Source organism: Tupaia chinensis, unplaced genomic scaffold (genome assembly GCF_000334495.1).
Source record: "Tupaia chinensis unplaced genomic scaffold, TupChi_1.0 Scaffold144982_1, whole genome shotgun sequence".
In the NCBI taxonomy this organism is placed as follows: Eukaryota; Metazoa; Chordata; class Mammalia; order Scandentia; family Tupaiidae; genus Tupaia; species Tupaia belangeri.
In genome coordinates, this window is record NW_006204841.1 from 1,068,798 (window position 1) to 1,079,595 (window position 10,798).

The 10,798-nt window shown below is 41.7% G+C and overlaps 2 protein-coding genes across 2 annotated transcripts in view; one reads left to right on the forward strand and one right to left on the reverse strand.

Annotated features, from left to right (window-relative positions):
• The window catches only part of PPAT (phosphoribosyl pyrophosphate amidotransferase), a 75,273-nt gene that overhangs the window by 59,208 nt on the left and 5,267 nt on the right, over positions 1 to 10,798 (reverse strand). The window lies entirely within an intron of this gene.
• Positions 7,899 to 10,798, forward strand: part of LOC102484181 (multifunctional protein ADE2) — a 26,302-nt gene continuing 23,402 nt past the window's right edge. The window contains exon 1 of the mRNA XM_027767959.1: positions 7,899 to 7,917. The gene's annotated coding sequence lies outside the window, so the exon portion shown is untranslated. The remainder of the gene's footprint in view (positions 7,918 to 10,798) is intronic.

Consider the following 10,798-nt stretch of genomic DNA (forward strand, 5'->3'; position numbering starts at 1 on the left):
GTACTTTCTTTTTTTTTAAAGATTTATTTAATTTTATTTATTTCAATTTGATCAGAGAGAGACATGGGTGGAGGGGCGGGGAAGTGAGAAAGCAAGCCACCAGTCTGGGACTCAAACCATGGTTGGCCATATGGGAGTGTCAAGTGCCTTAACCACCACACTACCTGCCAGCCCAGTCCCTGAAGGTAGATGTTTAATGTCTCAATGTGAATATTGCTAAAGACCACTGAATCTTAGCTTTTTTGTATCTTTATATGTATTGTAATAAGGAACATTCTTTGTTAGTGAGGATCAGATGAAAACAGACAGAAGAGCTCTTTGTCAAGCCTTAAAATGTAACAGTGAAAGATGTAACCAAATTCGGTCTGAGAGAACTATCATACTCCCCAGTAAGGCATGTTGCCTTGTGAATTTTTTTTTTTTTTTTTGAGAGGTTTTTGCTATAGGGTGCCTGCGCTCGCCAGAGAGAGAGACAGAGAGACAGAAAGCGAGAAATCACCTCCCAGGAGAGGTGGCCACGACGGAATCCCTTCTCCTCCATTCTCCCCTCTGGATCTTGGGCACAAATGCACACACACCCGGCGTGAGTTTAAGCCACCTGGTCCGGGACTCGAACCACAGTTGACTACATGGGAGTCCAGCAACATAGCCATTATGCTAACTGCTGGTCCCTCCTTGTGATGTTTTAAGACAAAATATTTCCAAGATTTTAAAGAAGGTAAATCCTACAGAGTCAATTTAAAATTTGGTTAAAGTTAGCAAGATTACTTTTATTTTTTTAATTGCAAGAGGATGCACACACTTGTAAGCGAGTGAGCAAGAAAGAAAGAGAGAAAGACCCCCTCCCCCGATAGGACATGGTCACACCATAATCCCTTCTCTTGCATAAGCACACACCTGCCTGGAGTGTTTTTTTTTTTTAAACAATTTTTTTTTTTTTTTAAATTTGACCAGAGAGACAGAGAGAGAGGGAAAGGGAAAGTGAGAACGCAAGTTGCTAGGTCCAGGACTTGAACCATGGTTGGCCATGTGGGAGTCCAGCACCTTAACCACCATGCCACCTGTTGACCCTCTCGAGTGTTTTTTTCAAGCTGCCAGGGCTGGAATTTGAACCATGGCAAGCACATGGCACCGTTAACTACTAGGGTACAGGGCCAGCCTGGCAAGATTACTTTTGATTCTGGAATCCAGTTCTACTAGTCCTTCAGTGCAATCTTGATTTGCGAAAGTAAATCAGAGTTCTGTAAACATAAAATTTAAATTGCCATTGTTTGTGGTGCCAGCAAGTGGTGTGAAGGTTAAGGCAGCTGGTTCCCACATAGCTGACTCAGCAGTTCAAGTCCTGGATCTGGCACCCTGAAAACCACGGCAGGTGCGTGTGCATGTGTGCACAGAATCCCAAGAGGGGAGTGGAGGAGAAGGGACTGAGGCACGGTCGTCCTCCCTGGAGGTGATTTCTCATTCTCCCTCCGTCTCTCTTGGTCAGCGTACTTATCCTATAGCGAAAACCTTAAAAAAAATTGCTATTCTGTTTGTTTCTTGGCAGAGAAGGACCCCATAAGTACTACCTCAGAAGAGCTGGGTGGCCCCACAGCAGCATGGTCGAAATGGGGGACTCTGAAATGTCATTTTGATGTTTAAACCCTAACATATACTATATCTTAAGTATTTATAGGGAAGGTCTCTTTCGTGTATTACCCAAAGTGCCTCTTTATTTGATCTGAGTTGGTAGAGAACATGAAAGGGGAGGGGGAAATGCCCATTTCTTTTTACTAGAAGAAATTAGTAAAGATTGAGACTCTATGGGACCATCGCTGGACTCCCACGTAGTTGACAACGGTTCAAGTCCCGGACCCAGTGGATTAAAACATGCCAGGCACACATGCGTACGTGCCCAAAATCCCAAGAAGAGAGAGAAGGAGAAGGGACTGCGGTGTGGCTGTCCCCACTGGAGAGTGATTTTTCACTTTCTGTCTCTCTGGAAAACGCATGTGTCCTATAGCAAAAATCTTCCTCTAAAAAAAAGATTGAGACTCTTCACAATCACAAATATCCAATGAAGATCACCTATTGATGAAAAGTAGGTAGACTATTCTAGTATCAGGGAGCAGTCTGCCTTATAATTTTTATAAAATGTTTACATATGGACGGATAGAAATTTGAGGGGGGGGCAGCAGCAGGTGGCACAGTGGTTGAGGTAATGGATCCCCATAGCTGACTGCCATCTGAGTGTTGGGCCCAGGTGCTTATGTATACATGCCCAAAATCCAGAGAGGAGATGGGTTTATGGTGTGGCCACCTCCCCCTGCCCCAGAGGGTTGATTTCTCACTTTCCCTCTGTCTCTCTCCAGTGAGCACACTCGCCCGATGGCAAAAATCTTAAAAAAAAAAAAATCGCCCGATAGCAAAAATCTTAAAAAAAAAAAAAAAAGACCTTGATATTGAAATTACTACTTTTTAAGGTGAATTATTTACTTAATTTATTATTATTATTGCTTAATTAGACCAGAGAGAGAGAGAAAGAGAAAGTGAGAAAGCAAACTGCCAGGCTCAGGACTCGAATCACGGTTGGCCATGGGGGAGTCCAGTGCCTTAACCACCACGCCATCTGCCAGTCTCTGAAATTATGATTTTAATTCTGGGTGCCTTCCACCACTCCATCTGATTTAAACAAAAGGCATTCAAATACAAAATGTATCTAGATGCTTGATAAATCATGTTGATTTCCACACAATTATATTCCTATAGAAGACAGAAAAAGTCATTTACAGATTTTAACAGTGAGCGACCCAGAGGCAGGACAACAGTGGAGTGACAATGAGGTCAGGGCACTGATACACGTATGGTCAGATGGAACAATTAAGCAAATGCTGGAAAGGGCCACAAAAAACAAAGAACTATTCGAGGAAATTGCCAGAAGACTAATGCAGTTTAGGATAGACAGAGACTGGAAACAATGTCATACCAAATATAAGGATTTAAAATATGAATACAAGCGTTTTTCAAAAGAAAAATGCGATTTTATGGTGAGGTGGACTGCATCCTACGAAGACCCTCTCTCAGAACCGCCAAATGGAAACGCGGTAACCTGGACATTGACTTACACAGAACAATCCTCTACGCTTGCCTCAGCATGAAAAAACCAGTCCAACAATAAAATTCTAACACAACCGTATGTGAAGTTAGCCCTAAAAACCACTGGACAATATGTACCTGCAAACACTGGAAATTAGGTACTTAAGTTACATTTTCTTCCTAAACTTTGTACCAAAATTCTTTAACTCATTCTTCATCTGTGCTATTACTGATCCTAAAGAACATGAATGTTTCTACAGGTTCCTGAGTGTCTGAAAACGACTGCTTTTCAAACGCTGTCCTGTAATGATTCTTTTCCTGTGTTTTTGTTCGCTTGTTTTAAGAATTACTTGAAGGTCATTGTGAAAGCCAAGGAACCTTGGGCATCAAGAGGAAAGCACGAGATGGTAAGAGCCCGAGAAATGCCAAGGTTTCGCACGCTGGAAAACTGTTGCTTTTCCCTGATAACACACGTATTTAGCCGTGTCCTTGGTGAATGAGACTAGTATTTATGAACCGTGTGAGCGCAGAGGATGCGGAGAAGAGAGTTTTCTCTTAGCTCATGTAATATGAAAGTAACAGGCTGATATTTTAGTAACCCTGAACTCAGACGCCAACTCATACGAGCTTAGTTCTATTCATAGACTGACCCATCACAAATGTCAGAAAAGATAATACGAGGCAGCATATAGAATAAAAATACAGTGTTGACACTCAGAATACCCGAGTTCTCGTTTCCCTTGGCCCCTAAGTGCTCCACACAGACCACACCACTGCCTCCCTCCGGATCTCCGGGACAGTCCCGCTGTACTGCCTTCTACATTTATAGTTTGGGGAATTATTTAATAATTAAAGTATGTATATAATTTAGAATTATTTATTACATTACTTGTAATCTGAAATTATTAATCATATTTAACTATATATAATTATACTTACTGTATAAACATTGTATCTAAGTTATATATCCTGATATATTTTATTATGTTATATATAATTACATATTTTTCTATATAATTTAATTCATATAACTTAATTATGATTTTTAAAGTATAATTATACATTCTATATATGTAATTATATACTGGATTAGATATTGTATATAAATAATTATATACAATTATAAAATTATATAATAATTAAACAAAAACTGAAGAGCTTAAGAGGTTTTTTTTTTTAAAGAGGTTTTTCATTTAGGACATGTGTGCTGGCCAGAAAGAGACAGAGACAACGAGAGGGGATGTGAGAAAACATCTGGGGTGGGGGAGATGGCCACGCCGCAATCCCTTCTCCTCTGTTCTCCTCCTGGGATCTCAGACATGCACGTACACACGCCCAGCATGAGTGTCAGGCCATTGGGTCTAAGACTAGAACCATGGTTGGCCATGTGGGAATCCAGTGACATAACCATTACATCATCTACTGGCCCTGAGCATAAAAGATTTTTAAAAAGTGGAACCAGCAGTTAGCGTAATGGCTATGTCGCTGGACTCCCATGTAGTCAACCACAGTTTAAGTCCTGGACCTGGTGGCTTAAAACTCATGCTGGGCACGTGTACGTGCATGCCCAAGATCCCAAGAGGAGAATGGAGGAGAAGGGATTGCAGCGTGGCCATCCCCCTGGGGGGTGATTTCTCGCTTTCTGTCTCTCTGTCTCTCTGGCTGTCTGGCGAGCACACGCACCCTATAGCAAAACAAACAAACAAACAAAAAAAAAAAGATTTTTAAAAAGTGAACATATCCATGTAATCATGACCCAAATCTAGATATAAAATATAGCTATCACCCTAAAAGCATCTAGGCATCAATTACCACCTCCCACTCTCATAAAAATTATCAATATTCTGACTTCCATCATGATAGATCAGTTAGGAATTCATACGATATGCACTTCTCTTTTTACTCTCAACTAACCTTCTCTCCTACTCTCCCTCCCTTTTTGTTTTTAAACATAGATTTTTTTTTATATAGGGTGTGTGTGCGTGTGTGTGTGTGTGTGTGTGTGTGTGTGTATTCCCTTGAGACACAGATAGAGACGGGGGAAAGTACAAAATCCCCTCCCTCCCCGCCCCCCTGGGGACAATCCTGTCTCCTCCATTCTTAGGATTTGGGGCACACCCACAGACATGCCTGGTGTGTTTTAGGGCCCTGGAAGTTGGCCATGTGGGAGTCCAGTGCCTTAACCACCACACCACCTGCTGGTCCCCATTTTTAAAAACTTGCTATCTCAGGGCTGGCAGGTGGCACGGTGGTTAAAGGTGCTAGATTCCCACAGGCATGACCTGGTTTGAGTCCCTGACCTGGTGGCTTGCTTTCTCACTTCCCTCTCTCTATCTCTGGTCGAATTAAAAAGTAACAACAGTAAATAAAGTTGAGTAAAAATAATTCTTTAAAAAAATTTCTACCTCACTACTTGTTAACCAGAATTTCTGCTTTTTTACTTTTTAATTGTTATTCAATAAAGATATAATCAAGGATCCAAGTGAAAAATACATGACAAATCAACAAATACACCTTGAAATTATTGGGAAAAATAGAAATGTCATCATGCATACTTTAATCCTAATAAACATAAATAATGAAACCGATCTGTGATATAACATGCTACAAAATAGAATGTAGTTCATTTCATAAGGAAGATGTTCTTTTCTTTTTTTAACATTTTTCCATCTGTCAAATGTCTCCTTCTCTTGTACGTCCCCCTCCACCTTTTCTTGCATGTACACATCGAAAAGGTCTCCAGTGTAGCGGACACTACAGGTGTGCACCACCTCAGCTGCTGTCAGGTAGGCAGGAAGCGTAACCCGGCCCGTCTGTGGCCTCCGCCTACCAAGGAGCAGCATCCAAGGTGACTTTTTGAGACTAGGCTGGTTTGGGCTTTTAGACGTCAGCTTCTTCCACTGAACTCTGTTCTGAGATTCATCCTTGACTGGATTCGTTACAGAAGTTTGATACTTTTCATTGCTGTGGAACATTCCTTTGTAACAACAGAGGTCCCACTACTTTTCCTCCATTCCACTGTAGACATTTCAGTTGTTTCCAGATTGGGGTTATTACGAACAATTGCACGTCTCTCAGTGAACATGTGTGTAATTCCTACTATGCATCTACCCAGGAATGAGATGTGAGGACATAGGGCATGCATGTATCAGGAGAATAGTCTACGTGCTTTACAAATATTCATGCACTTAGCCCCCACCACGACCCACAGCTCTGTGAAGTAAGTGCTATCAGTATACGCCAATTTACAGCCGAGAAACAGGCACAGCGCTAACCGCGCCCTTGAACCAAAGGGCTACACTCTGGAACAGCAGGAACCACATCTGCCCTGGGTGATACAACGTTCCCAGTGTCCACAGAGCCTGTGTGTGCAGAGAAGGAGCTGGACAAACATATTTTGAATAAAGTTTTAGAGAAGAGCAGGAATTCCTCTTTCCCAATACGCTCTCCAAACAACACTTGGATCTAAAGTGAGCTGAAAAGTTTACTTCTCCGTTTTTGCATTTATACATACATACATACACACACACACACACACACATGTATACATACACATGCATCCATATACATACATGTGTGTGTGTGTGTGTGTGTGTGTGTGTGTGTGTGTGTGTGTATACATATGCCAGACAGATGAGGTGCCCTATCTTTGCCTTCCCTTAATGCCTGCTAGTAGATATGCTACTGAAAGGGGAAACTGCTAAGGGTTACCTGCACTAGAGTCTCCCAGCCCACTGAATGAGCACGGGATATTAACATAGCCCGACAGAGGAGAAACCTTCAGACTCCCAAGTAGGGGACTCGCCCAGGATTAAACTCGCCTTACTGGGAAACCAGGGACAAGGTCTCAGGTGCTACATGGAGAAGCCCCCCCCACCCCCACCCCCCGCACAGAGCAGAATGACAGAGCAACAGTATTCAGACTTTCAGGGCAGGTAAGCTCTGCTTTGGACTAATCCAAAAAAGCAAGTCCTGGGTCAGCAGATGGCATAGTGGTCACGTCACCAGACTCCCATATGGTCAACTGCAGTTCAAGTCCCAGACCCAGTGGTGTATGGGTTGAGTGGAGCATTTTGGATTTGAATTTTTTGAATTAGGGACACTCAACCCATACATGTCAGGCGTGTATGCTTGCATGCCCAAATCCCAGGAGTAGATGGAAGAGAAGGGATTGTGGGTGGCCACCCCCCCAGGGGGAGATTTCTCACTTTTTCTCTCACTATCTGTCTTTCTGTCTCTCTCTCTCTCTCTCTGGTGAGCACACACACACCCTAAAGCAAAAACCTCTTAAAAAAATGTTCCAAAAAACAATTGTAAATGGAAGAATTGAAAACACAGGATTTTACACTGAGGATTATTAAATTATAAATTCTGAATTAAAAGTCTTTCCAATCAAATACTTAAACAATTAGAAAAGACTGTTTTAAAATAAGTCACATCATCAAATGAAAAATCACTTGACTTAGATAAAGGGCATAAATTAAAACACTATAGGAAGGTTACATATTGGGTCATTTTCACTAAAAGAGAAAAATAAAGAACGATATCCCCAGCCTGAATCTGACAGCCCAACACAAGTCCTCTGACGACGCCCCGTCTGCGTTCTCCAACATACTAACCGAAGATACCTGGCCACTAATCCAGAGAGGTCTGTATGAATGCATGTCTCTTCTACGAGTGCCTTTCTATTGATATTATCCTATATTCTTTGCAGAACCTGTTTCTTTATCTCTTAAGAAAACTGCTCCTGAGAACACAACCCATCAGCTTCCTCAAAGCATAATATCAGAACCAAAAGATTCTACAGAAAGTTTCTGCAGACAGGAGACCCAACTTCATCAGGTAAATTTCACACATTTTTAGAAGAGGTATGAAAATGGTTGTCAGTTGTGGGGTTCAATTCTTAATCCAGGGGAGTGATAATTTACTGACGCTAAAGGCATGCTTACCTCCTAAGTAACCAAGGAAAGGCTTAGTTAGTAGCTGATTCGTGGGATAAATGTTTATTAATTCCTTTTATGGAATCTTCAAATGTCTCCAAGCCATTCTTAGCTCCATAAATGTGACTGTAATTTAAAGATGAAAACGTTGGCTCTGTGACGTGCCTGGTGTGTTCAGAGACCTGTGACCTACTGCACTGATGCCTTCAGGATCGAACAGCAGTTGGTGACCACAGCCTGGGTATTCCTTATCCAGAATGCTTGGCAACAGAAGTGTTTTGGATTTCTTTTTTTTTTTTTTTTCCTTTTTGATTTTGGAATATTTTCATAGATAAAATGAGACTTTGGGGGGACTGGAACCTAAGTAAGTATAAATGCAACAATGTCTCATAAAACGTTGTACATGGTATTTCTGAATTGTAGCATTTTCACTGGCGTCTGGCCCATGAAGGCAGGTGTGGAATTTTCCACTAGCAATGTCACATCAGTGCTTAGAAAGTCTCAGATTGTGGAGCATTTTGGATTTAGGTTTTTTGGATTAGGGACACTCAGCCCACACATGAAACTGAAAGCCTATCTTCACAGAAGCACGCACAGCTTACAGCTAAGGGGACAACTCATTAGATTAATATTGAAAATGGTGAATGAAAATTTCCCCGACAGAAAGCCGAGTTATGAGGAAAAGCTGCAAAGAGAACAATAACAAAAAAAAGAAATACTTGGACCAGCAGGTGGCATGGAGGTTAAGGCACTGGACACTCCCACATGGCCAACCACAGTTCAAGTCCCGGACCTGGTGGCTTGCTTTCTCACTTTCCCCCTCTTTCTCTGTTCAAATTAAAACAAATGAATGAATAAATAAAATTAAACAAATAATTAAAAATAAATAAATACATAAAATAATCCTAGAATTAAAAAAAAAAAGTTGTACTTCATCATGACTCTTCCAACAACTCGGTACTTCTGGATGAATTCATAGGGACTGAGTTTGATACTCCATTTGTTCTTAATATGAGACATGTAATGTTATAACTTTCAGGTATTCTGTTATCACTGAGACTTTTTTAGATCAGATTATCCCCTGGACAAAATAACAGAATACAATGCAAGTGATAGAAATTTTTTTTTAAGATTTATTTTTAATTTGATTTATTATCATTATCTTTCATTTTGACCAGAGAGAGACAGACAGAGAAAGGGAGAGTGAGAAAGCAAGCCACCAGGTCTGGTTTGGCCATGTGGGAGTCCAGTGCCTCAACCACACCATCTGCCGGTCCTAGAAATCTCTTCCAGCTTCCATGTTTCAAGAAGACAATGTATAAGAAATAAGTCCTTTCCTCAAAAAAGAAAAAAATTCCCAATCAAACCCTTCTGCTATTGTTTTAAAAGTAACTGTTGAGTGAATAGGGGTGACAAAGTAGAATCAAACCTTCCACCACTAATTAAGGACAATCTACCACCTCCACTAAACTATGACAACCGACAATATGTAGGCTTCCAGTCTAGATGTTGCCCAGCACCATATAAAAACATGAGTTCTGGGACCAGCAGATGGCATAATGCTTACGTCGCTGGACTACCACATAGTTGACCATGGTTCGAGTCCCAGAACCAGTGACTTAAAACTCATACCAGGTACTTGTGCGTACGTACCCAAGACCCTAAGAGGAGAATGGAGAGGGACTGCAGCATAGCCAGCCCCCCAGGGGTGATTTATTGCTTTCTGTCTCTCTGTCTCTCCCTGGCGAGCCCACCCACCCTACCCTATAGCAAGAATCTCCATGAGACCAGCAGTTAGAGTAATGGCTATGTCACTGGACTCCCATGTAGTTGACCGAGGTTCGAGTCCCAGACCCAGTGGCTTAAACTCATGCTGGGCATGTGTGTGTGCGTGCCCATGATCCCAAGAGGAGAATAGAGGTGAAGGGATTGCGACATGGCCAATGTGCACCAAAACAAAAACATAAACCAAAAAAAAAAAAAAAAAAATCTCCAAAAATATAAAACATTAGTTATTTCTTAATCTTTGGCCCTTATCTGTCAGAAGCAAGTCATTATTTTATCTTCTAGACCTAAGAATGTTTCACTGCTGTTCAAATCAGAATCAATTCTCTCGAAGGGGAAGGGAATTTTATTGATACTTACTAAATTTTTTTCTTTTAGGTTTCTTCCATAGGGTGCATGTGCTCACCAGAGACAGAGAGAGGGAAAGTGAGAAGTCACCCCCCTTCTCCATTTTCTTCCTGGGATTTTGGGCATGCATGCTCACACATGTCCCTGACATGATTTTCAAGCCATCAGGTTTAGAACTGGAATCAAGTCTGGCCATATGGGAATCCAGCTCCTTAACCACACCACCTGCTGGCCCACTTACTAAAAATTTTGAATTGAACAGGACTATGGGCAAGAACCAACTTTCTTGGTGGGCCTGAATAATTCCATACCTACACAAAGAAAATTTTAAATTGTTTTCCAATAATATAATTAATTACTTCCTAGAAGCTAAGAGTTTCTTGCCACTGTTGTGGAAAATAAGCTGTAAGGAACTAGCAGTTGGCGTGATGGCTATGTCGCTGGACTCCCATGTAGTCGATCGTGGTGTGAATCCTGGACCAGTGGCTTAAACTCACGTCGGGCAGGTGTGTATGTGTGCCCAAGAGCTCAAGAGGAGAATCGCGGAGAAGGGAATGCGGCATGGCCATCCCCCAGGGGGGTGATTTCTCGCTCTGTCTCTCTCTCTCTGGCGAGCGCACGCGCCCTATAGCGGAAAAACCTCTCCAAAA